Source organism: Oryctolagus cuniculus, chromosome 9, assembly GCF_051225735.1.
Source record: "Oryctolagus cuniculus isolate XC-2025 breed Fujian yellow rabbit chromosome 9, ASM5122573v1, whole genome shotgun sequence".
NCBI lineage: Eukaryota > Metazoa > Chordata > Mammalia > Lagomorpha > Leporidae > Oryctolagus > Oryctolagus cuniculus.
The window spans coordinates 137,206,455-137,232,971 of NC_142875.1; the positions used below are offsets into that span (position 1 = coordinate 137,206,455).

At 53.6% G+C, this 26,517-nt stretch overlaps 1 long non-coding RNA gene across 5 annotated transcripts in view; it reads left to right on the forward strand.

Annotated features, from left to right (window-relative positions):
- Positions 1-26,517, forward strand: part of LOC138843915 (uncharacterized) — a 169,461-nt gene that overhangs the window by 37,976 nt on the left and 104,968 nt on the right. For 3 of the 5 annotated variants that reach the window (XR_016213708.1, XR_016213710.1, XR_016213709.1), the window contains exon 1: positions 22,530-23,241. The exons of the other annotated variants lie outside the window; for them this stretch is intronic. This is a non-coding gene — a long non-coding RNA (uncharacterized LOC138843915). Of the gene's footprint in view, positions 1-22,529; positions 23,242-26,517 lie in introns of those variants that run through there. 5 annotated transcript variants of the gene reach the window in all.

Consider the following 26,517-nt stretch of genomic DNA (forward strand, 5'->3'; position numbering starts at 1 on the left):
GCAGGCTGGGTGGGTGGCACCCAGGAGAGGGGGCAGCACAGATCAGGTGTTTCAGATAGAAGGGAATTTACTCTGGGGGAGCAGACACTTGCAGAAGCGTTGGAAGCATTGAGGGAGCGGGTTCTGGGTGGTTCTGGACTCCTCCAGGCATGGCCTCAAGACTTTGAGCGGCTGCCTCTGGGTGAGAGTGGTGGGGCCAGGGCCTACCCTGCCTGCCAGTGGGAGTGGCCATGCAGGGAGAGGAGGGTGGTTCCTCTCCCTTCCCTGTCATTCTTGGGTGATCTACCTTTGGAGCTCTGGTTTCGGTCCAGAGCCCCAGCTGCAAGGGAGTCTGGGAAATGGGCTTTTGTCTTTGCAACCTCTCCATGAGTATAGTGAAAACTGAGCAGTGGTTTCTGCTGGGCTCAGAGGGTGGACGTACCTTCGAGTACCCTGGGAGAACCAGATGGTATTGCCACAAGGATGACTTATGCTTCAAAAAGTTGGCGGGAAATAGAATTAAAAGATAAGTTTATTTTAGTGCAAAAATTTTGATATTCCTGGAAGTTTTTCTGTCATATGCATCTTCAAGAACTTTTTGAAGACCCCTTGTGTACATCAATTTCAAAAATATTTTACACCAAAATGTACCTTTTAATGTGATTTTCCACAGATGTTTTGAAGTAACCTTGTATATGTTTGGCATCTATTAAAAACTCAAAAAAAAAAAAACCTCTAAAAATTAAAGCTATTATAATGTCATTTAGTTACTTAAACTCTTATGCCTGTGAGCCACATTTGTGTGTCTGACCAAAATGATTGGTCAGGGGCGGGTATGTTTGCTAAGCATGGCTGTTTCTGTGTAATGGTACGGAAGTGGCAGCCCTTTTTTATTATAGAAGCTTCTCCTGGTTGTAAAGTTTCTTTAGTGAGTGCCCAAGGTAGGCGAGAGCCGTCTCAGCAGCAGGGTGAGCAGTTGGGAAGGGGCCAGGGGACCGGTGTGGTGTCCCAGAGCAGCAGGAACCTGCGGGGAAGTGTTAAGTTGCCCTTGGAGGAGCTCTGTCTGGTGGAAGAGAGAACGCAGACGTGAGACAAGGGTGGACAGCAGGGAGGGTGAGCAGCAGTCCCAGCAAGGACAGCTGGACGGTGAGACAGTGCTGTCGGGGGAGCCTCTGTTGGTGTCCACCCGCATCTCTGGGTGCTCATCCCCCAGTGTGAAAGAAGAACTGACTGCTGCTGTCGCTCATGAAGGAAGAGGACGTTACGTTTTGTAGGTTTATGACTGTGAAGGAAGCAAATGTTATGTAAGACTTTCTCTGAACTTGGCCCACAGTAACCCCGCAGTCACCTCATGGCCAGGTGTGCAAGGCTGCTGCACATTAGCCGCCCAGATGCTGTGAGCTGCTGCAGCCTCACTTTCACAGTCTGAATGCCTCCTGCCAGTCCGGGCGAGGTCCAGTGCTAGGGGCACCTGCTCCAGGAATGCGCTCGCTGGGGGCGGTCCCGCCAGCTTCCGGCCACTGTCGGGAGCCTTGGTCACGGTTTCTTCAAAAGTAGATGACACGCCTGACGTGTGGCGTGCCCTGCCTTACAGTCAGTGGCGCCAGACGTAATTGCAGGATGTTGCAGAACTGCAGGGAGAGAGCTCAGTCAGTTCCCTAGCACAGAGTTCCCGTCAGCGCCGTCCCCGCGTCCCTGTTTGGCCGCTGGCATTGCAGGTAAAAGGTCATCCGCATTCCAGCTCTCTCAGTCGTGTTTCCTGTGCAGGCTAAAAATACTCGGGAGAAGCTGGCCAGGCTGTGGGGCAGGGAAATCAGTTTGTTTCATCCCAAGACAGCCACAGGACTTGGACGGCTCTGGGCTGAACGTGGGAGTAGTAAGAGACGAAAGCCCCCTCAGGACCCTGAGGTGCTGGGTGTGGTACCCAGGAAGATGCCCCTGGTCCTTGTTTCCAACTCTGCTAACTGGGAGGTTTCCACCCTCTCAGCAAGAGCACAGCTCAGGACACCATGGCTCCCTAAAAGAGTGTCTTTCAGTCGTTACGTGTTTGTCAGTTTAACTCCTAACGATGGTGCAAGTATTTAACCGATCTTATGGGCTGAATAGACAGCTCTTGTGCAAGGCTGTCTCAGGAATCCGAGTTTTCCAGCACCTGTGCCTGCTGAGGGCAGAGTCCCTACATCTCCTGAGTCCCCTGACACTGCCCAGCCCAAAGAACAGGGCCTGGACAGAGCCCCAGAGCGAGCCAGGGAGCTGCTCCCATCTAAACCTCCCCATGAGTCATTTTCTTGTCCTGTGTAACTGCATGACACATAAAACATGATTCTAACTAGATGTTCATAAACAATGTGACCATATCCTAATGTTTGACTGAGTCCCTAAAAATGCACAGGTTTAGGTAAAGTTCTTTAAAAAATACACAAAGACACAGGAGTTATAGTGATAAATAGAAAGCAAGCTTATTTCGAAAGATTTTCAGCTTTTTATTTATTTATTTTTAAAAGATTTGTTTATTCGTTTGAAAGGCAGAGAGAGGGAGAGAGAGAGAGAGAGAGAGCTTCCATCTACTTGTTCATTCCTCAAGTGGCCACAATAGCTGGAGCTGGGCCAGGCCAAAGGCAGGAGCCAGGAGCTTCTTCCAGGTGGTGGCAGAGGCCCAAGCACCTGGGCCATCTTCTGCATCTTTCCCAGGCTTCCAGGTGCATTAGCAGGGAAGTGGATCTGAAGTGGAGCAGCCAGGACTTGAACCAGCATGCAAATGGGATGCCAGCACTGCAGGCGGAGGCTTAATGTTCTACATCACAGTGCTGGTCACAGCTTTTTAAAAAATTAATAATTAATAGTTTATAAAAATTTTAAGGAATATGCCTTTATGAGCATAGAAAGTAAAAGGAGAAAACAGGTAGGGAGAACTAGAAGTCTGATTCCAAGTCATCGAACAGTGTGTTGAGAAACAGTCAATGCTTTGATTCGTTAGCCTTGATTTTCATGAAAGCCTTCCTTCAATGCCAGCTTTCTCCGATCTGTATTTTACAGACTTACACTTTAATTTTTTTTCAATTGCAAAGGAAAACACATCCATTCTCCTAATACATTTATGATTTCAAAATTATTTTTGCCAAGCTTAGCTTTCAATTTCATCATCCATGCATTTTTGAAGCACCTGTCATATGAAAGAACCAGACCTCATGATCTAAAATACTCAGAACAGAACGCACCAGACTGCACTCGGCCATTCCCACCTGGTGGTGCCCACCGTCCACACCAGCAGGCGCCTGCACCTTGCTGTCCTCTGCACTTGGCTGCGACACTATTTCTGAAACACGGCTGCCCTCAGCCCAGCCCAGAGAGGAAGGTGGAAAAAGATTGAAGGCAAAAGGGGATTCGTCTACGTGAAATAAGTTCTGCGTTTCTGGGGTCAGCCTCAGAGCTCTCTGCATAGTCTGCTCTGTGTTGAGCCCCTGACGTGACGTTGTGATCCCCGGCGTGATTGTTGGGAGCTGGGGCCTCCGAGGTGATCAGTAAGGTTAAATGAGGGCCTGGGAGAGGTTCAGATAGTGTGGGAGTAGCATCCCTTTGAGAGAGGCAGCAGACAGCACTCGCCCCTGTGCTCCCCCTGCCTGTGAGCGGCCACCTGCCAGCTAGGAGAGGTGGCCCCACCAAGGGGCCCTGTAGGCCTGCTGATCTGAGCCTTGTAGCCTCCAGAGCTCTGCAGTCCTCTGTGGGCAGGTGGCAGGGAAAGTGACCTTGGCGGCGTGGGGGAGGGGCAGGAGAGCTGGGGCTGGCGCCCGGTCCGCCAGGGCCTCCTCCTGGACTGGGCATGGCAGAGCCAGCGCATCACTCAGGACCGTGTGGCCCTAATCAACTCTAATAATATCTCTGTTGCTCAACTCCAAAGCCCTGCTCTCTGCTGGATATAGAGAGCTCTCCTTAGTGCCTTGGCCCCAGCCAGGATCTCTAGGACAGAGAGGAGCAGGGCTGAAGTTGGAGCAGTAGAGATTTTCTGAGAAGGATTAGAGAGAAGACGTTCCACAGACAGCGACGATTCCGTTCCCCAGTGTAAAAAGCAGTGAGTAGGATGCTGAGCCCAGGAGCCCCACCCTGCTGCAGGCAGGACCGGCGTGTTTCTGTGTTACTGCTAGAAGAAAAACAGCATTTTGATGACATTTCTAAGTAAAATACATTGCTTTTGATAATCACTTTTGTTCTGTAATCTTTATATTTTATTCAACTGTCATTTTATGTGTAAATTCACCTTTTGTTCTTCAAAATTTGCAAAATGTGTTTTAATTTTTGCTCTTAAAATGCTGCATCTTAGAGACACCAGTTTGGCACCATGGGTTAAGCCGCTGCTCTCGGCACTGGCGTCTCATATCCCTTGTTGGGTCTCGGTGCTCTGCTTCAGGGCCTTGCTAATGTGCCTGGCAGGTTGCAGAGGATGACCGAGTGCTTGGACCCTACCACCCTTGTGGGAGACCTCAATGGAGTTCCTAGCTGCTGGCTTTGGCCTGGCCCTGCTCTGACCATTGTGGCCATCTGGGGGTGAACGAGCAGATGGAAGATCTCTCTCCCTCTCCCTGTCTCTCTCTGTGACTCTGGCTTTCAAATAAATTAAGTTAAATAAGTCTTAAGAAAGGTGAGTGTCAGGTCTGGGAGCTGTGGCGGACCCGTGTTCTTGTGGAGGAACGCGTCAGGGTATGCGCTTGTGGATTGGCAGGGACGGGCGAGGCCTGGGCAGAGTGGACGCTCGCTGCATGGCTGTCTCAGGGTGGGGATTCAGAAACTGGCGTGGCTCTCGGAGATGCCCCTCACTTGGATATGAGGAGACAGACTGACCTGGACAGCAGGTGCCACTACGGGGACCGTGTGAGCAGTTAGTGCTGTGTGGTGCTGGGACAGGGGCTGTGTAGAAAGACTGTCAAGACTGTAATTGAGGGGCTGCTGCTGTGGTGCAGCAGGTTAAAGCCCTGGCCTGCAGTGCCAGCATCCAGTATGGGCACCAGTTCGAGTTCTGGCTGCTCCACTTCTAGTCCAGCTATGGCCTGGGAGAGCAGTAGAAGATGGCCCAAGTCCTTGGGCCCCTGCACCAGTGTGGGAGACCTGGAAGAAGCTCCTGGCTCTTGGCTTCAGATCAGCACAGCTCCAGACATTGAGGCCATTTGGAGAGTGAACCAATGAATGGAAGACACCCCCCCGCCCCCCCCCCCCCCCCGCTCCACTTCTCTTTGTAACTCTCTTTCAAATAAATAAAATCAATTTTTTAAAAAAAGAGTGGTCACAGGAGGATCTTGAGGGATCATGGGGTTGAAGCCTGAGAAATGGCGTTAGGGCAGGGTGCAGCCCATCTGAGTGCTGGCAGAAGGGGGCCTGGAAAGCAGTAGAAGATGGCCCAAGTCCTTGGGCCCGTGCACCAGTGTGGGAGACCTGGAAGAAGCTCCTGCCCTCCTGGCTGGAGTGAAGCCAGTGGGTAGGGCTCTGCAGATCTGGGCTTTGTTGTGTGTGACTGCGAGTCCAGTCTGGATTCATCCCAAGTGTGTGGATTCTGGCATCTACTGTGGGGGTCCAAGAGGAAAATGACTTTGGCCCTGATGAGGGTGGCAGCCAGGAAGCTGGTGGACCTGGGAGGTGAGGGAACTCTGTCCTGGCTTGGTTACATAGTGGGTGGGTTGAGAATGCCCCTGGACACCTAAATCCACACATGCTCAAGTCTCTGAGGCCTACATGCACCCTCCCATGCACTTTAAATTTTTTATTTAGTTTCATTTTATTTGATAGATAGCAAGTGAGTGCTTCCATCTGCTGGTTTACTCTCCATAGGCCTGAAATAGTCAGGGCTGGGCCAGGCTGAAGCCAGGAGCCAGGAGCTCCATCCGGGCCTTGCATGTGCGTAGCAGGGACCCAAGCACTTGGGCCATCAGTTGCTGCTTCCCAGGGTGTATGTTAGCAGGGAACTGGATCAGAAAAGGAGAAGCCAGGACCAGAACCAGCACTTAGATGTGGGATGTAGCAAATGCCTGCCCCTGGAGGTGGGGCTAAGGGAAAGAAAGGAGCCAAGAGGGTATTAGGTTGTGACAAAGTGAAGAATGATGGACTGCAAGGATTTAAAACCATGTGTATAAATGTTTGCTAATAGAGTATATTATAGCAAATATTTATTTTAATACAGATAATCTGTATATATATATCTATTTAAGATTGATTGATTGATTTGAGAGGTAGAGTCATAGAGAGAGAGAGGGATTGCCAGAGAGAAAGGTATTTCATCTGCTGGTGTACTCCCCAAATGGCCACAACGCCTGGAGTTGGGCCAGGCCGAAGCCAGGAGTCAGGAGCTTCTTCCCAGTGTTCCATGTTGGTGCAGGGACCAAAGCACTTGTGCCATCTTCTGCTGCTTTCCCAGACCATAACAGAGAGCTGGATCGGAAGAGGAAAAGCCAGGACTTGAACCGGTGTCCATATGGGATGCTGGTGCCGCAGGCAGAGGCTTAGCCTACTATGCCACAGCGCTGGCTTGATCTGTACATATTTTTATAGTCCAGATACCAATATCTTTTTTACAGTTTCAAAAAATTGTTGAGTATTTGGCATATTCCCCCAGAAAAGGAGGGCAGTTATTATGGACCCAGCTAGCGGTCTAATTTAGGTTTTACTCAGTGACTGCTTCACTTCCGGGGTTTGTCACAGATGAAGTTCGTACTTCTACGTAAAGTGAACAGCTCCATGCACAGTGTGTTTAGCCGGGGCTGGTGCTGTGGTGTAGTGGGTAAAGGCGCCACCTGCAGTGCTAGCATCGTATATGGGTGCTGGTTCAAGACCCAGCTGCCCCACTTCCGATCCAGCTCTCTGCTACGGCCTGGGAAAGCAGTAGAAGATGGCCCAAGTCCTTGGGCCCCTGCACCAGTGTGGGAGACCTGGAAGAAGCTCCTGGCTCCTGGCTTCAGATTGGCTCAACTCTGGCCATTGCGGTCATTAGGAGAGTGAACCAGCAGCTGGAAGATTCATTCTCTCTCTCTCTCTGCTTCTGCCTCTCTGTAGCTCTGCCTTTCAAATAAATAAATGAATGAATGAATCTTTTTTAAGAAATGTATTTAGCCAATAAGGATTAGCCATTTCAAACACTGCAGATGTAGTTGCATTCCAAGATTCACACTTTGCCCCGAGCACGCACCTGTTCACAGGTTGTGAGTTTGTTGTACACCTGGGAAAGGCACTCAACCATGCTTGCCCCCAGGATCTCCAGGAAAGGAGCAAAGCTCAGGGAGTGCTGCAGCATCCCCTTGCCCTGGCATTGAGTCCGCCTCTCCTGGCCCCAGCGCTAGGCTCGTTCCCTGAGTCTGGAAGTATGATTCCCAGGGACTTAGCACTGGTGCCAAACCTGTGGAAACATGGGCTTCGGGGCCAGCACCGTGGCATAGCAGGTTAAGCTGCTGCCCGCAGCACCTGCATCCCATTTGGACACTGGTTTGAGTCCTGGCTGCTCCACTTCTGATCCAGCTTCCTGCTATTGCACTGGAGGATGGCCCAAGTCTTTGGGCACCTGCACCCACAGGGGAGGACCTGGAAGAACTTGTTCCTGGCTTTGGCCTGGCCCAGTCCAAGCCTTTGTGGCCATTTGGGGAGTGAACCAGCGGAAGGAAGACCTTTCTCTCTGTTTCTCCCTCTTTCTTTCTCTGTAACTCTGCCTTTCAAAATAAATAAAAAGAATCTTTTAAACAAAATGGACTTTGAAATGCCATGGTGACCATTGTTTCTGCCAGTAGCTGGGGGGAGGGTGGCGGGGGCGGACAGGCTTGCTGCCTTCTCTGAAGACCAGAGGCTTCTCTCTGGAGAGATCTCCAGCCCAGGAGACCGCACAGGGGGTTCTGGAGAATAGGCCAGTGTGTGTCCTGAGCCGACTGTTTTACGGACTCAAAGGCATGGGATCAGCCACTTTTGAGCTCTGGCTGTTGGTGTTAAGTTTTTGATGAAGTGGCCGGCGCCGAGGCTCAATAGGCTAATCCTCCGCCCAGTGGCGCTGGCACACCAGGTTCTAGTCCCAGTTGGGGCGCCGGATTCTGTCCCAGGTGCCCCCCTTCCAGGCCAGCTCTCTGCTGTGGCCCGGGAGTGCAGTGGAGGATGGCCCAGTGCTTGGGCCCTGCACCCCATGGGAGACCAGGAGAAGCACCTGGCTCCTGCCTTCGGATCAGTGTGGTGCGCTGGCTGCAGCGCGCCGGCCGCGGCGGCCATTGGAGGGTGAACCAGCGGCAAAGGAAGACCTTTCTCTCTGTCTCTCTCTCTCTCTTACTGTCCACTCTGCCTGTCAAAAAAAATAAGTTCTTGACAAAGTGTATCCCGGACATTTACGAGGGGTGGGCTCCTGGCCTGGGGAGGGGATGGGGTTCTTCTGTGCTGGTTTGGTTTGCCGAGGAGGGCAGCACTGCCCCTCTCCTTGGGTTTTGGCACAGTTCCTCCTGGCACCCCAGAGACGGCAGCGGGACATCATGTGTGCTCTCGGCCTGGCAGTGAAACAGGACATTCTGGGGGACACCGAGTAACACTCAGGGGAGCCCGTCATGCTGGGGGCAGCCCGGCTTCTGGCTGTCCATTGCGGTTTCGTCAGGAAAGCCTGGGTTCTGTGAGCAGACACATTCAACCTGGGTCTGGTGCTTTCCCTTCAGCGCGGAAGGACGCATCAATTGCCCGGTGTCCCAGATCGCTGGCTGCCTTTACTGCAGCATGTCTCTTCAAGCCAAGCTCTGTAAGGGTTACTGTGAAGAGTGCATGAACAATGGGATAAAAGATGTGTGTATTTAAAAAACATTTATTTCGGTTCAAAAACTTTTTTTTTTTTTTTTTGAGAGGCAGAGTGGACAGTGAGAGAGAGAGACAGAGAGAAAGGTCTTCCTTTGCCGTTGGTTCACCCTCCAATGGCCGCTGCAGCCAGCGCACCGCGCTGATCCGATGGCAGGAGCCAGGTACTTCTCCTGGTCTCCCATGGGGTTCAGGGCCCAAGCACTTGGGCCATCCTCCACTGCACTCCCGGGCCACAGCAGAGAGCTGGCCTGGAAGAGGGGCAACCGGGACAGAATTTGGCGCCCCGACCAGGACTAGAACCCTGTGTGCCGGCGCCGCAAGGTGGAGGATTAGCCTAGTGAGCCGTGGCGCCGGCCCGGTTCAAAAACTTTTGAAATCCATGCAAACAAGGTGTCTTCTAAAAGTTTGTGGAAAAAACATACCATGGAAATGATGGATTTCAATTTTTTTTTTGCACTGAAATAAATGTATCTTTTAATACCATCTTCCCCATAAACTGTGAAACATCCTCATAGCTCAGTCTCTGCATGATCCGTTTCTTTGAACATTGAACTAGGCGCGTGCAGTGAGCCTGAGCCTTGGCGTGCACACAAGCGTGAGCTTCCGCAGGGCTCAGCCCGTTTCGGAGGAAGCCCCTGTTTTCCTTGCTGTTTTCGTGAACGCAGGTGCTGTTTCAGCGCCCTTTGCCGTTGGTTCACCCTCCAGTGGCAGAGGAGCTCTCTGGCTCCTTCGTGCTTCCCTTGTCCCCGACATTCTTCCCCCTGCGAGGATGGTATCAACAAGCAGTCCTCACACAGTCAGGGCAGGGGCCCGGCCACCTCCCTGTCCACAGCCAGTGACGTAGTCAACAGGGATGACGCAGGTGGACGACCATGACTGTGCAGAATCAGCCACTGCTTGCAGGAGGCGGCGTGGGTGGTGGCATGGAGGAGGAGAGAGAGTTGATGTTTTCAGTGAGATTAAACCAGCGCACTAGAGGAGTGGGATTCAGCCTCCTCAATCAGCTGTGAGGGGCTGTGCAGAAAGTCAGCCTGGGGCGCGGGACAGGAGAGAGGAGAGAGGTGCATCCCCTCCGTGAGTGTGTGCTTGTAGTCTGTGCTTCTGTGACGTCCGCTGCAGAGCAGGCACCACAGACAGAGAGCAAAGGTTGGGGCTGGGGCTGGTGCTGTGGCACAGCAAGTTAGGCTGCAGCCTGCAGTGCTGGCGTCCCCTCTGGAGGCTGGTTCAAGTCCCACTGCTCCGCTTCTGATCCTGGGAAAGCAGTGGAGGGCGGTCCAGGTGCTTGGGCCCCAGAACCCATGTGGGAGCCCTGGAAGAAGCTCAGGGCTCCTGGCTGCAGCCTGGCACAGCCCTGGCTATTGTGGCCATTTGGGGAGTGAGCCAGCAGTTGGAAGATCTCTGCCTCTGTCTCTCTTTCTCACCTTTTAACTCTGCCTTTCAAATAAATAGATAAATCTTTTTTTTTTTTTTTTAAGAACCAAAGTTAGAGCTGCAAGTGGCATTAAGGAGCCTTGGATTTAGGGATTCTTTAACCTTGGGGGTCTTTGGAAATTTGTTTAAAAATTCAGGTACACATAGCCCACCCTCCAAGCTGAGGCATCTGCAGCCTCCGGGTGCCCGAGGGTTAACGATTTATGGGTCCAGCTTTCCCGTTCCACGGAGGAGAAAGCCAGCGTGCCGGAGGCTCAGCTCACCGAGGTCCTGTCCGTTCCCTCCTAGCTTCGTCTTCACTGGCCTCACGCCCAGGCAGCAAAAGCATGCATCCATGGTGGGAGATGTCCAGGGATAATGTTTTCCCTGTTTTGGGACAGAAAAGAAGGGAAAGGTAGAAGCAAAGGAGGGGGAAGTGACAACATATGTCACTGAGAAGAGTTCGATAGATGTTCTTTGTAGCAATAAAATGTTGTCATAGCGTGGGTTGTACCCTTTCTACTTTCCCATTTTTGCTGACAGTTTTTACAAGGTGCTTGTTTTATGAGCCATCCACACCAGGGCTTGTGGTAAGTCGGGTGTCATGACAACCCTAAGGTGGATAGCCAGGCTCATGACTTTAGCTGTGGAGATGGAGACAAGGGTCACAGCAGCACAGGGCGATGGGTGCCATACCTGTGGCAGACTGGGGAGCCTGTGACGAGAGGGTGTGTGCTGGGTGAGAGTTCACACAAGATCTGGAGTCCAAGGTACTGAGTGTTATCAAAATAGGTCTGGATTTAAGTTCACCCACTGCCTGTGACCCAGTCCTGCCTCCCTGGCAGTGATTAACTGCAGTGTCGGAAGCACATTGTGCAGTGTGCTCTTCAGACCCGCTTCCCACAAGCTTCCTTTTCACAGTGAGTCAGCTTTCTGGTGTTGCAGCCCAGGGACCTGGCTCCCGGAGGTGGCGGTCAGCGCACGCAGCCGCTTCCTAACGTGGCTGATCCGAGAGGCTGGAGGAGGACATGCAGGAGAGGAGCTGCCTTCCCGTGTGGTGGATGGCTGCGTGTTCTGCAGCCGTGCACGGCGCTCCTGGCAGGATCCCCTCGAGGAGCCGCGGCCGACTCTTGCCGCGAAACATGCCAGATTACTCCGACAGATGGTCCATGGTGGGCCCGAACCTGCCTTGAGGGTGCCGTTTCAGCCAGAGTCCAGGTCAGCCCGGGGCCCGCTGGGGAAACCAGAGGCCCCTCTACTTTGGTGCTGTACGTGCAGGCCTTTCCTCCTTTGTCCTGATTTTTCTGATAATACTGCAAATTCCTTGAAAAACCCTGCCTTCTCCAGTTTTTCCTAAATAAAACCTGCCCCAGTCAGTAACCAGTGCCTTACATATATATCTAGAAGTATGTCACATCACATATGTAACATGTGTTACACATGCATGACATACCCCTGTGCATGTGTGTGTGATCTAAACACAAGCACACACACGTACTCATGTATGTGCCTGTACAGGAAGGAACTTCAGAGAGTTTGTGGAAAATGGATTTAAAAGGTAAGTGTAGGGGCTGGCGTTGTGGTGTAACTGGTAAAGCTGCTACCTGCAACGCTGGCATCCCATATGGGCAGTAGTTCAAGTCTAGACTGCTCCACTTCCAGTCCATCTCTCTGCTCATGTACCTGGGAAAGCAGCGGAGAAAAGTCCAAGTTCTGGGACCCCTGCACCCACCTTGGAGACCCAGAAGAAACTCCTTGCTCCTGGCTTCAGGTTAGCCCAGCTCTGGCTGTTGTAGCTGTTTGGGGAGTGAACCAGCGGGTAGAAGAACTCTCTCTGTGTCTCTTCCTCTCTGTAATTCTGCCTTTCAAGTAAATAATTTAAAAACATTAAAAAATTGAAATCCAGGCAGTTTTTCATCAGATGCATTTTTCATGAACTTTGTGAAGACATTCCCCCTAGATTTTAAGATCTTTTGCACCATAACACACTTACTTTTTTAAAAAATATATTTTTATTTATTCGAAAGACAGAATGAGAGAGGGAGAGAGAGGGAGAGAGTGATTTAGGGGCCATGTTCTGCTTTCCAGGATGCATTGGAAGGGAGCTGGGTTGAAAGTGGAGTGTGTGCGGGACGCTGGCCCGGTAGGCGGTGGCTTCACCCACCGCGCCACATTGCTGCCCCCTATTTTTTTTACCCAAATAAACTTTTAATTCTGTTTCCACGAACTTTTCGAAATACCTTGTGCATTTCCATGCAGACGGCAGCACACTCAGTGCCCTGGTCTGAGCCACTGGTTTCCACCTGGAGACGCCGCACCCCGACAGAGCAGCAGGGCCTCGGTCTTGCATGGGGCACATGGTTTTCTCAGTCTTCGCATTACAAGCAAAGGCACGGGTTCACCTGTGGGAATGTCTAGGGATTAATACCTAGGAGTCAGTTGCTGGATCCCACAGTGTGTGCTTTACATTTTAGTGATCACTGTTAAATTGCCTCCCAAGAGGTTATGCTAATTTATACTCCCACCAGCAATGCAAGAATGTGCCTGCATCCACAAATGCTTGCCAGCATAATCTTCTTAAATATTTTCATCTCTGCCAATCTGATAGTCGACCCCACTCGTGGTCTGTTGCCGTAGTCTGAATTTTCATCTTTTTTGTTGGGGACGGTGTGGCCTCTGCACGCCTGCAGCATTGCTTCTGCTGCTCTGGCCAGTCACGATTCTTTACCCTTCAGGCCTTTTCCTCTGGGTTGTGGGACCTCCTTGTTCATGGAGGAATTAGCCCTTGGTCTGGGATGTGAAGTTCAGTGTCTCTTGATTTTGCCTGTGGTGTTTTGAGACTTACAGAAACTTAGGCTTTGTAGTAGCTGAATCCATCATTTTTGTGTTTACAGCTCTGAGTGGGAAAACTTATACGAAGGTCTTCTCCACTTTGGCATTCTAAAATGTTCTCCCACACTTTGTTTTCCTCCTGCTGCTTTTATGTTTTCATCTTTCTCCTTAAAATCTTGATCTACCTGGAACTTTTGGAATGTGTGGCGTAAATAGGAACCCAGCTCCCCCCAGAGGGCTCTGAACACCTCCACACACATGCTAAATTCGCTGTTGTGGGTGGCCTTGGGCTGGCAGGGTGGCCACAAGGCAATGGTGTGGCCCTGCCTTGTGGAACTGCATTGTTTTCAGGGGGCTTGAGGTGGAGTGCACTCACTGCCAGCATGTGCATGAGGAGATGTGCACCCGTTGTACATGAGGGGTGTGCACCATTGGCAGTGTGGGCATGAGGAAGTGTGCACCATCGGCAGTGTGTGCATGAGGAAGTGTGCACCATCACCAGTGTGGGCATGAGGAAGTGTGCACCATTGCCAGTGTGTGCATGAGGAAGTATGCACCATTGGCAGTGTGTGCATGGGGAAGTGTGCACCATCGGCAGTGTGTGCATGGGGAAGTGTGCACCATTGGCAGTGTGTGCATGAGGAAGTGCGTACCATTGCCAGTGTGGGCATGAGGAAGTGTGCACCATTGGCAGTGTGTGCATGGGGAAGTGTGCACCATCGGCAGTGTGTGCATGGGGAAGTGTGCACCATTGGCAGTGTGTGCATGAGGAAGTGCGCACCATTGCCAGTGTGGGCATGAGGAAGTGTGCACCATCGGCAGTGTGTGCATGGGGAAGTGTGCACCATTGGCAGTGTGTGCATGGGGAAGTGTGCACCATTGGCAGTGTGTGCATGAGGAAGTGTGCACCATTGGCAGTGTGTGCATGGGGAAGTGTGCACCATTGGCAGTGTGTGCATGAGGAAGTGTGCACCATTGGCAGTGTGTGCATGAGGAAGTGTGCACCATTGCCAGTGTGGGCATGAGGAAGTGTGCACCATTGGCAGTGTGTGCATGGGGAAGTGTGCACCATCGGCAGTGTGTGCATGGGGAAGTGTGCACCATTGGCAGTGTGTGCATGGGGAAGTGTGCACCATTGGCAGTGTGTGCATGAGGAAGTGTGCACCATTGGCAGTGTGTGCATGGGGAAGTGTGCACCATCGGCAGTGTGTGCATGGGGAAGTGTGCACCATTGGCAGTGTGTGCATGAGGAAGTGTGCACCATTGCCAGTGTGGGCATGAGGAAGTGCGCACCATCACCAGTGTGGGCATGAGGAAGTGTGCACCATTGGCAGTGTGCATGAGGAAGTGTGCACCATTGTCAGATTGTCTGCAAGAAGTCCCTGAGGGCTCTGCTGAGGGAAGCTGAAGCCCTGCAGGCAGCCTAGGGGCTCCTGGTAAGGGAAGCCAGCAAGCCTTTTAGAGACAAAGAGAAACGCCAGTGGCAATGACGCCAGATCCACATTTCTTATCCCTGTTACATCACTGCACAGTGATGGAGAGCATCTCTAGTGTTTGAGTAGGGCAGCTCTGAACAGGTTCTGACGGCCCATGTTCATCTGACTTCAGGTAAACCGTGCACACTGACCTCATCGCCTGGCCCTGCAAATACAGCTCTTGGGAGTGTTCACTGAATGCGAAAGGTCCAAAGCAGGCCCCCAAAGCTTTCCTGGGGGTTATCGCACCGGGGTCTGCTCGGTCCCCCAACAATCGTCTGTTAGATTTTTCTTCTGGTCTTGCTGGATCCTTGTTTCTTTTTTTTTTTTTTTTTTTTTTTGATGGGCAGAGTGGACAGTGAGAGAGAGAGACAGAGAGAAAGGTCTTCCTTTGCCGTTGGTTCACCCTCCAATGGCCGCCACGGCCGGCGTGCTGCGGCCGGCGCACCGTGCTGATCCGATGGCAGGAGCCAGGAGCCAGGTGCTTTTTCTGGTCTCCCATGGGGTGCAGGGCCCAAGCACCTGGGCCATCCTCCACTGCACTCCCTGGCCACAGCAGAGGGCTGGCCTGGAAGAGGGGCAACCGGGACAGAATCTGGCGCCCCGACCGGGACTAGAACCCGGTGTGCCAGCGCCGCTAGGCAGAGGATTAGCCTAGTGAGCCGCAGCGCCGGCGCTGGATCCTTGTTTCTTTAAAACTTTGGTGTTCATAGGAGGGATGAGGGTGGGTTCTCATTGTGTTGTCCCATGAGTTAGGTAAAACGAGAGTTTCCAGACGTTTCCAGAAAGTTTGCTGACAGCTTCGGCTGTCATCAGCCCGTCTCCGTCTCTCAGCGTTACCCATTTGCGCTCCTGCAGTTGCCAGTAGGGAGCAAGGCAGAGCTCTCTGGTTCAGGAGACTGGTGATAGGACTTGGGGTGTACACACCTCTGAAAGTGGACAAAGCCACGCTGGTCATGTGTGCTAAAGGGCGGGCAGTGCACACCTGCTGCTGTCCCTCCATTCCCTGTGCCCGTGAAAGACACCCCCTCTCTGTCATCTCTGCTCTCTCCACGCTCTCCTGCCTTCCAGCCACACAGGGGGACGGGCACTCCCCTTGGTCCAGGGGCCCTGCTCTGGCTTCCCAGGTTCGCATCGCCTCTGTTCAGCAGCCCTCGCCTCCCCTCAGTCTGAAAGTCAGTCTGTAACCTGCCTGTGCTGTCCAGATTAAAACAAGCAACACCTCCGTCTGCTCACAGCCCTCAGGGGTCACCTTCGGAGCCCACTGTGTGTGAAATCATCCATGCCCAAGTCTTTCCCGGCCTTCTCCATGCGAAATTCACGCAAGTTCTGCTGTTCCCTGAGGTTTGGCCCATTCCTGCCCTGGCCCGTTCCCTCCCCGGGTCCCTCCCCACATCTCTGCCTGCCTCCCTGGGGTGGGATTCGCACTCCTGCCTCTGCTCACCTCTGGCACTCAGCCCTGCCATGTCTGGGCTTGTGAGCTCAGTGTCTGGAGCAGCGCAGCCTGAATGCTCTTCCCAGGCCCTACTTTTTGTATCCACAAGTTTTGCCATCTGGACAAGCCAGGTAACTCTCATGGGCTTAATTTTCTTATCTTTGAAATTAAATTTCCACCTCGAAGGACTGTAGTTACAAGTAAATGAAATCAGGTAAATTTTATATTACTGTTCTTTTATGTATAACTTTTTTTTTTTTTACTATGACATTCAACAAGAAATACAGACAACCCCACACAGGACATGCGTGCACAGATACACGTCTTCAGTAAGAGCGTCTTGCTCCCCTGTGGATTTTGTTGTCCTGTGTTCCATTCACAATGCAGGCTGTGATCCAGTAAACGCCCCCACCTGCTGAGCTCACGTCCCACAGCTGGAAGTGCTGTGGCCATGCTTGCTCCGCCCAAGGTGTCTGAGGCGTACCTGGGGTCTTTGTGCTCCCAGCGGGACGCTTGTCACCAGTTTGTTGTTCGGAAGACTGCCTGTTGTAACATTGCTGTATTTTTGCAGCTGATGGCACTCACCAGGAATAACCCATCTGGGCACTTGCACAGTGGCAGCTCCCCAGTGGGCCCCGTGTGCACAGGCTGCATAGGAGTCTCCACAGGCCCCCAGGGAGCTAACAGCTGTGGGAGCCACTGCCAGACTCACCTGTGCTGGGTGAGCTGCGTTGCGTGGACAGTGTCAAGGAAAGGCCTGAATGCCACGAGTCGTGTCTCATTTTCAAGCCCAAATGTGCTTTCTGGTGGCACTGCGAGATGATGATGGGTTCCTGCAGCAGCAGGTTCTCCTGGTCTTGGAAGGTGAAGGGTCTGTGAGGGTCTCAGGGTGGCCATGTCGTGGTTAGTGGTGGTTAGCGGCGCCTCTGCTGCTCCCCCAGGCACAGCAGCCCGCGGGGCAGCCACTGCCCCTGCGACACTGGACAGGCTGTGTCTGTGAGGGCTGAGACACCTGTCCTACTTACCTGTTCCCAGGAAAGCCTCCTTAGGTTTTACCCCGAGGTGATGCAAGTCTTGTTGCATTTAATGACCAGCGAAGGGTGTGCACCCAGCTGCCAGGCACACCGTGAGAGAAAGGCCATCAGCGGCAGTAGCGCGGATCTGAGGGCAGTGCGCGGCTCCCAGGCTGTGCCCTGAGGGAAGGACCCTTGGTCACTGGGGCAGGGGCCACTCACTAGCGGGCTCAGTGACGAGTGAGGGCCGTCTTCTCATGTTTGTTGAGGGGTGTGTAGGAATTTCTCATGGGCGTAGTATTTGCCTGTTGTCTGGCGCCAGGAGAGCTAGTCAGAAAACACTCCCTGGAAGAAGACAAGGCCTGACTCAGTGATCTCCTTGGGAGAGACCAGGAGGGAGGGGGACCGTGTGGTCCATCCCACATGCTCCTTGTGTCTCAGACCACACCAGAAGATAGGAGGGCGTGGGGCACATTCCAATAGATGTGTTTGATGGCATAACATGGAAAAACAGGCCAGGCCAGGGGCGAGGATGGCACTCTGCCAGCATCCCTGGCTCAGGGGATTTGTGGCTTCCAGGAGTCCTGGGCTGTGCTTGTCGCTTCCCGGGCCAGGGTGTCCTAGGCTCTAACGTTCTCATCCTCACATACTCTGCTAATTACCCATCGTCTTCATCAACAACAGCTTCCACCAGGGATGACCCGATGTCGTGAATGTGCTTGGCTGGGGAGGCCTGCCCAGGTTTACCCCAGAGTCATCTGGCCTCTGCAGAGTAACTGTCACTGATAGCAGTTGGCTGGCATGTGTGCTGCTCAGCAGGGGTGGCGTGCCCGGGACAGGCTGGGTCCGCCTCTCCCCTCCCCACCCCTCCTCCACACCTGTGCTCTGACCATGCTGGCCTGCCCGTTCACGCATTCACTCCTTCACTGCACAGAGGCAGTGCTGTCTGCTCCAGGACGGCTTTCCCGGGGGCTGGGCTGGCGTTGGGGCACCATGGGTGAGGCTGCCATCTGCGGCTTCTACATCCCATAGCAGAATAGCACATTCAGGTCCTGGCTGCTCTGCTTCCCTCCCAGCTCCTGCTAATGTTCCTGGGGAAGCAACAGGAGACGAGCCAAATGTTCGGGCCCCTGCACCACATGGGAGACCTGGATAGAGTTCCTAGCTGCTGGCTTTGGCTTGGCCCAGCCCTCTCTCTCTTACTCTGCCTGTCAGATAAAGAGTTATTTATTTGAAAGGCAGAGTTGCAGAGAGAGGGAGAGGGAGAGGGAGAGAGGGAGGGAGAGAGAGGGAGAGAGAGGGAGAGAGAGGGAGAGAGAGGGAGAGAGAGGGAGAGAGGGAGAGAGAGAGAGAGAGAGAGAGGTCTTCCATCCGCTGGTTCACTTCCCAGATGACGGCAGTGGCCGGAGCTGGGCTGATCTGAAGCCAGGAGCCAGGAGCTTCTTCCAGGTCTCCCACATGGGTGCAGGACCGTCTTCTGCTGCTTTCCTAGGCCGTAGCAGAGAGCTGGACTGGAAGAGTAACAGCTGGGACTCAAACTGCTGCCCCTGTGAGGGGCCGGTGCTGCAGGTGGCGACTTTACTGGTTACGCTGCAGCGCCGCCCCGGACAGGAAGTCCCCGATGCGGTGGAGAGGGAGTGCAGCAGACCGAGTGGGTGGGCGGGGCTGGAGATGGTCCAGGCAGGTTTTCTTTCCAGAAAGTGACCCTAGGTGACTGACCTAGGGTGGAAAGAAGAATCGTGAAGAAGATGTGGTGCCACCACAGGGTGCTAGCGTCCAGGCCACATGTCAGTACCACATCGGGTCAGCCAGCTGCTGAGCAGAGCCGTGCAGACTGGAACTCAGTTGGATTCTGAAGCCTGGGCAGCTACCCGCTCTGCAGTGCTGCCTCGGCCCTGTCTGCAGCAGAGGTCAGCCAGGGGCGGGGCAGCAGCAGGGGTGCAGGGCAGGGTGGAGGAGAGTTGGAAGTAAGGGAGGGCAGAAGAGGAGGGCTGGAGAGGGGAAGCGAGGCTGAGAGGTGGTCAGGTGCAGGCTCCTTCCCCCTCAGACACGGCCGCAGACTCGCCACCCCACGTCCCTCCCACTGTTTCTGCCTTCAGACCCCTGCTGTCCCTGCTCCTCACTCACCTCTGCTGACCCTCTTCCCCTGGGCCCCACCAGGGCTGCCAGCTGCCTCTGGGTGCTCACTCCCAGCTCCTCTGTGTACTCCGCAGGCTGCTCTCCAGGTCCCCCTCCTGTGCTCTGCCCACAAATGCAGGGGCCCCAGGAATGTTTTCCTTGTCCCCTTGTGTCCTTATACCCACCGCCCCAGATGTCGTGTTCAGGTTTGAGAGTCTTCATAGCTGACTACGTCCCTCCCTGGTCAGCTAGTGCCCTCACACACTCAGCAAGGCCCATCTCAGACCTGTGGTGCCTCGACAGTGTCCCAGGCTGTCAGTTTTGGGCAGGAGTCCCTGTTTTTCCCTCTCTCTGGTGTTACCAGTGTCCTGCCATGTTTCACTGGGGCTGGGTCCTGGCAGCCTTCTTTCTTTTCTTTCTTTCTTTTTTTTTTTTTTTTTTTTTTTTAAGATTTTTATTTTATTTGAGAGGTAGAGTTATAGACAGTGAGAGGGAGAGACAGAGAGAAAGGTCTTCCTTCTGGTGATTCACTCCCCAAATGGCCGCAACGACCGGAGCTGTGCTGATCAGAACCAGGCGCCAGGTGTTTCCTCCCGGTCTCCCACACGGGTGTAGGGACCCAAGCACTTGGGCCATCTGCTGCTGCTTTCCCAGGCCATAGCAGAGAGCTGGATTGGAAGAGGGGCAGCTGGGACTAGAACCAGCACCCATATGGGATGCCAGTGCCGCAGCGGAGGATTAACCTACTGCACCACGGAGCCGGCCCCTGGTCCTGGCGGCCTTCTGCCAGCCAGCCTTCTTTCTGCCTGTCTTCTTGTTTCCAGTGGATCGTGGACCCCGCCAGGATCATGTCATTTGTCTGTCTCTGTGGCCGTGTCGAGCATCCACCCGTGGCCTTAGCCTAGAGGTGACACCTGCGTTTGGGAATCCGCCTGTCACTTGCACTTCCCACCTGGATACAGCAGGTGGTCACTGCGTGTCCTCATGCGTGTGGACTCCGGTCCTGCTTCCTGTGAACGCCTGCGTCCCCAGCGCTCGCCCTGCTCGGGAGCGTCTGTGTCTTCAGAGGGGCTCATGGGAGTGTGCACCCACCAGTTCATCCGCAGTCCAGTCAGCCTCCAGGGCTCGTTTCCAACACCACTCCTTGGAGCCGCTTCTTACTCTCCTGATTTAAAAACCATCACTGGGGCCGCTGTTGCCATGCTGCTTCCCATGTAGGAGCATGGATTCTAGTCCTGGCTGCTCCACTTCCAATGAAGCTCCCCACTGATGCACCTGGGGAAGCAGCAGAAGATGCCCCTGCACCCACGTGGGAGATCTGGATGAATCTCCTGGCTCCTGCGTTCAGCCTGGCCCAGCTCTGGCTGTGGTAGCCATTTGGAGAGTGAACCAGCAGATGGAATATGTCTGTCTCTGTTTCTGTATATTGCTTTCCTTTTCAAATAAGTAAGTAAGTCTTAAAAAGTCCCTTTTTGGAAACCTCAAAGCACTCTCCTCTCCTTTTCTTTCTTTACTTGTTTCAAGTGTGCATTGGGATGCAGGCCTTTCTTATGTATGCGTTGTATTGGATCATCAGTGGCACTCTTGCTGTAAAATCTTTAACTATTTTTTTTTAAAGGGAAGCTGACCAAAAGTCTAGTTTGTTTCTTTTTAAAGATTTATTTTACTTGAAAGACAGAGTTCCGGAGGGAGAGGGAGAGACAGAAAGAGATCTTCAGTTCCCCAGATTACAGCAACAAAGACTGGGCTGAAACCGGGAGGTTCGAACTCCATCCAGGTCTCCCATATGGGTGGCAGGACCAGGCACTTGGGCCGTCTTCTGCTGCTTTCCCAGGTGCATTAGCAGGGAGCTGGTTCTGAAGTGGAGCAGCAGCTGGGACTCGAACCAGAGCTCATTGCAGGCGCTGTTAACCTGCTACACCACACATCTCTGATTCTGAGCTGGGTTGTGAGGATCTGTCCCTGGCGATGCAGCCTGACCCCAGGAATCTCTCACTTCACTCTTGGGGACTGGGGCTGTGTGTGGTGCAGAACCCCTGTGACAAAGCCCTGGAGTGGTGTGGCCACGGATGCTGGCAGCACTGCTGGCTCCCCCTGCCCAGTGGCCTGGCCCCTAGCAGGCCCTTCTGGTGTGCCGTGGCCTGGTTCCTAACCCAGGGGCCAGTGAATCAACGATGTTGAAGTGCAGGCTGCTTTCTGAAGCACGAGTTTGTGCTGTAGTTGTCACTCCTCTGCCAGTTGATGGAGAGGGTGTAGTTCTCAAATCCTCCCAGTGATGTCCTTGGCTGTGGCGTGTCTGGGACTTTCTCATGGCCACCTCCATCCTTTTCAGTGAAGCCAGTGAAGGCCAGAGTCCCAGGATGGGCAAACAGTCCCCCCCCCCCCGCCCCGCCCCGCAGCCATGGATGACAGGAACACAGCTGTGGGCACGGGAGCCGTGTGCGACTCACCCCTGGCTTCTAGCTGGGACTTCAGTTTCCGTGGCAGTCCTTTCCAGTGCCTCGGGTGGGGTGGGGGAGCGTGGGCAGAGGCTGACCTGGCCTCTGTAATCCGGCCCCAGGCCTGTGAACCACAGCATTGGTCACTCCTGGATGGGTTGGGTTTCCTCTGAGAGTCAGGAGGTCCTGGTGTGAGTGTTGAGCACCTGGGGGTCCTGGGGCACCCATCTCAGCAGGTCATTGCACTGATCAAACCAGAAAGGGGGGAGAGAGAAGCAGCCATGCTTGGTACCGGGCATTCTGAAGTGTGGACAGTGGTGCAGATACAGCCTGCACCTGTGCTTCCGCTCTCCTCTGGAAGACACGGCCCCTCCCATCCTCAAGGTCACTGAGTGTCATTCAGCCACACCGCATGGCACTGCACTGTGTGGTTGAAGGTTTCGCCTGCATACGATTTTGCACTGGTTGAGAGCCAGTTCCGAGACGTCTTGAATTGCTTGTAAGACTGCTTGTTTATCAGATACTTTCCTGAAATCTGCTAGGTTTAAGTGACTCTCAGGTTCACGCAAACAAATGCCCAGCTTGGGGAAATTAAGAATTAGAGGGGAGGGGTCACCTGCTGCGAAGGAAACCAGGAGCCAGGGGTTCCCGGTGACCGCCTGGGCCAGGTGAGGAGGCCGTGGGAATGCAGGACTTGCACCCAGAGCTCCTTCTTTTGAACACGTGTTGCACAAACATGCATCACAGATTCTGTTTCCACGTCAACACTCAGTCCTTGGGAGGAAGCAAATTTGATCCAGCTTCAACTCCCAACCCAGTGATTTCAGCAGCAAGTTCTAGAACCATCATGTGATATGTGTTCTTTCTTTCTTTAATTAATTTATTTGAAAGGCAGAGTTTCAGAGAGGCGGGGGGCGGGGAGGGAGAGGGAGACAGGGAGAGAGAGAGAAGTGGAGAGAGAGAGGTACCTTCCATCCACTGGTAACTTCCCAAATGGCCACCACGGCTGGAGCTGGGCCCATCTGAAGCCAGGAGCCAGGAGCCAGGAGCTTCTTCCGGGTCTCCCACACAGGTGCAGGGGCCCAAGGACTTGGACCATCTTCTACTGCTTTCCCAGGCCATAGCAGAGGGCTGGATCAGAAGTGGAGCAGCCAGGACTCGAATGGGTGCCCAAATGGGATGCTGGCACTGCAGGTGGTGGCTTTACCTGCTACGCCACAGTGCCAGCCTGTGCTGTGCTTTGACAGTGAGCGTGATTCTGCTCCCTGTGGACAGTTAGGTGAGCACAGCTGGTGACACTACACAGATACCCCAAGTGAGGGTTCCAGGCATTGAAACAGGGACCCAGGAAGGGGCAGATTTTCAAGTCCAGTTTTGGAGTTTTTACTGCAGTGTTGAAAAAGATTCTTCAGTGTTTGTGAAGTGAGGGGACACAGGCCCTCCCTGGCCCCTGTGGCTGGGAGCAGGGGCTAGGCTCTTGCTGGGGAATCCTTAGCTGTGAGATCTGCTGTGGGCTGAGATTCCCAGGCCATCAGCAAAACCTCCCTCGTTGAGCAAGGCCCGTGGGGAGCCAGCAGGGGTAAGAGCTATGAGCAGACGATGCTCGTCAAGCACTTTGTGCTTCTGGGTTCGGCTTTAAGAGCCTGTGAGTGTCCGCGGTCGGATCTGCCAGCCAGCCTCTGAAGCCGGCCCTGTTGTCGCGTTTTCACAGAAGAGGCACTGCGGTGCAGGAGCTTACACAGCTGGGAGTGAGTAGTATTTACACTTTTGTTCCCCTGATTGACCATGTCTACCATGCTTGTCTTCCTACAGTAACCCTGGTGCTCGGGTTCTTGGCCTTTGTGCAAAGACCTTCCATGCTGGAGTCTCTGTTGACACCTAAGTGGCTGGGCTGCTCTGACCTCAGTGTTCAGGGCCCGGCTGTGTTGCAGGAAGAGACGTAGGCCTGCAGCCTTATGGCTTTTCTGTACACACAGACCTAAGGTGTGCTCGCCTTCAGCACAAGGACACTGAGTGACCACCCCCTTGCTTCTTACCATACCTGCTTGGCAAAGGTTTCCAGTAAGGAGTGTGAGGTCCTGAGTCCCACAGTTCCTTCCGTCCCTTCCCTTCCCCACCGAGGCCAGGCTGAGACATGTGAGTGGATGGGGCTGCAGAGGGCAGGAGAAGGCGCCCTCACCAATGAGCACCGTGGTGCTGGGGTGCACTCAGGAGTAAGGTGTATGTGTGTGTTCAGGGCCTTTCTCTGCCTCAGCTGGTGCAAGGCCACCCCCTTGCCATCCTGAAGTGGGGGTTCCCACAGACTCTGTCCCTATGCTGCTCGAGACCCCGGCTTGCGCGGAACTCAGTTGTTCCCTTGACTCAAAATCATTGAGCTGTCAGATAAGTGAAGATGCTGAATTTGTGCCTGTAACAGGTGAACACACTTATGAGGCCCATTATTCCAGGCCTGGAAACAAACCCAGGTGTTGGGCTGAAAGACAAATGCAGCTCTACAAGGAGACAGGTGCCAAGAGAGCACCAGGGTCGGTCCCAGTGGAGCCAGTATACTCGCTTCCAGCACGAAGGGAAGTCCCTTTCCTGGCTGCCATGCGCACCTGGCCTGCAGATGTTCAGGCCGTATTCTGCTTCTGACTGCAAACCCATGGTCACACATGAGGAAAGTGTGTTCGTAGCCTAGTGAGGCAGCTCCCAGGACTGGAGATGGTTCTGGTGTGTAGGGGAGCACACACCTGTCTGGTTCTGCTTTATGTAGCGAGCACATTGGTCTGTGGTTTTGGTGTGCATAGGGAACATGCCTGTCTCTGGTTCTTAGATGTGTAGGGAGCACACCTCTATCTTTGGTTCCAGTGCGTGTAAGGAGCATGCTTATGTCTCTGGTTCTAGAGCAGGCAACATGCCTGTGTCTGGTTCTTGTGTGTGCAGGAATGTGCCTGTCTCTGGTTATACTGTGTGGAGGGATCACTCTACTTTCTGGTTCTGGTGTGCATAAGGAACACACACCTGTATGGTTCTGGTGTCTGTAGGGAACATGCCTGACTCTAATATTGGTGTATCATGCATCCCTGGTTCTGGTGTGTGTAGGGAGCACACCTGTATCCCTGGTTCTGGTGTGTGTAGGGAGCACGCCTGAATCCCTGGTTCTGGTGTGTGTAGAGAGCACATCTGTATCCCTGGTTCTGGTGTGTGGTGAGCACGCCGGTATCCCTGGTTCTGGTGTGTGTATGGGGAGCACGCCTGTCTCCCTGGTTCTGGTGTGTGTAGGGAGCACACCTGTATCCCTGGTTCTGGTGTGTGTAGGGAGCACGCCTGTATCCCTGGTTCTGGTGTGTGTAGAGAGCACACCTGTATCCCTGGTTCTGGTGTGTGTATAGAGAGCACACCTGTATCCCTGGTATGGTGTGTGTATGGGGAGCACGCCTGTATCCCTGGTATGGTGTGTGTGGTGAGCACGCCTGTATCACTGGTTCTGGTGTGTGTATGGGGAGCACACCTGTATCCCTGGTTCTGGTGTGTATAGGGAGCACACCTGTATCCCTGGTTCTGGTGTATGTAGGGAGCACACCTGTATCCCTGGTTCTGGTGTATGTAGGGAGCACGCCTGTATCCCTGGTTCTGGTGTGTATGGGGAGCACGCCTGTCTCCCTGGTTCTGGTGTGTGTAGGGAGCACACCTGTATCCCTGGTTCTGGTGTATGTAGGGAGCACACCTGTATCCCTGGTTCTGGTGTGTGTAGGGAGCACGCCTGTATCCCTGGTTCTGGTGTGTATGGGGAGCACGCCTGTATCCCTGGTTCTGGTATGTGTTGGGAGCACACCTGTATCCCTGGTATGGTGTGTGTAGAGAGCACGCCTGTATCCCTGGTTCTGGTGTGTGTATGGGGAGCACGCCTGTATCCCTGGTTCTGGTGTGTGTAGGGAGCACACCTGTATCCCTGGTTCTGGTGTATGTAGGGAGCACACCTGTATCCCTGGTTCTGGTGTGTGTAGGGAGCACGCCTGTATCCCTGGTTCTGGTGTATGTAGAGAGCACGCCTGTCTCCCTGGTTCTGGTGTGTGTAGAGAGCACACCTGTATCCCTGGTTCTGGTGTGTATGGGGAGCACGCCTGTATCCCTGGTTCTGGTATGTGTTGGGAGCACACAGCCATCTTTTTAGTTCTGGTGTGTTTTTGGAGTAGCCTTTCAATGTAACCATTGTCTTTGGATGTGCAGCATTAGCCTTGTCTCTTCTCTTTGTGCTCTGTGTTTTAGTTGGTGGTTGATTGGAGTCCCAAGGATTTAGCTCTAAGAGCCAGGAGAGTGAGGTGTTACTTGTGGCTGGGTTCAGGGATGGGAGTTGCCTCTCTAGGCTGCTTTCTCCCCAGCCCTTCCCCATGGCCTGGTGGTGAATGATGTCCTGCAGAGAAGAAGGGCTGTCCTTTATGATGTAATCAGCACCCCTGTCTTGGGGGGTAAGGGCATGGAGTGATACACAGGGCAGGATGAGTGCTGCCTGTGGCATGCACCCCTCTCCCCAGCGGCCAGGCGTCCCGGGAGCCCGCTGAGGGAGGAGCATGGTGGCTTCGCCCCATCTTGTGCAGCCATTGCCAGAGGCAGCGGCAGTTTCTTTAGGTGAAGTCAGTGCTTGGATTGTCTGCCACACTGTACGTACAGCTGGAGGAAAACACCCCCGCGGCTCACACGGGCTTTTTGCCAAGGCTGTGGCACCATGTCAGCGCTGCCACCTTGCCCACAGCATCTGCTGGGATGGCTTGGCATGTTCTGGGTGTTGCTTCAGCACAGAACTCGCAAGCGCATGACAGTGTTGTGCTCGTCACATAACTATGCAACATCGTGAGGCACAACAGGAAAGACTCCAGGTCTGTGTTTTATCAGAACCAGGTTCACACGTGCATGCTCTGACGAGGCAGGAGTTCTTTACTGACACAGATCCTGGCCGAGGCTCCCGCCCAGGCTCCTGGGGACAAGGAGTTGGAGTATCTCCTTGGAAAACAGAATTGCCTCTTTATTGGATTCTTTTAGAT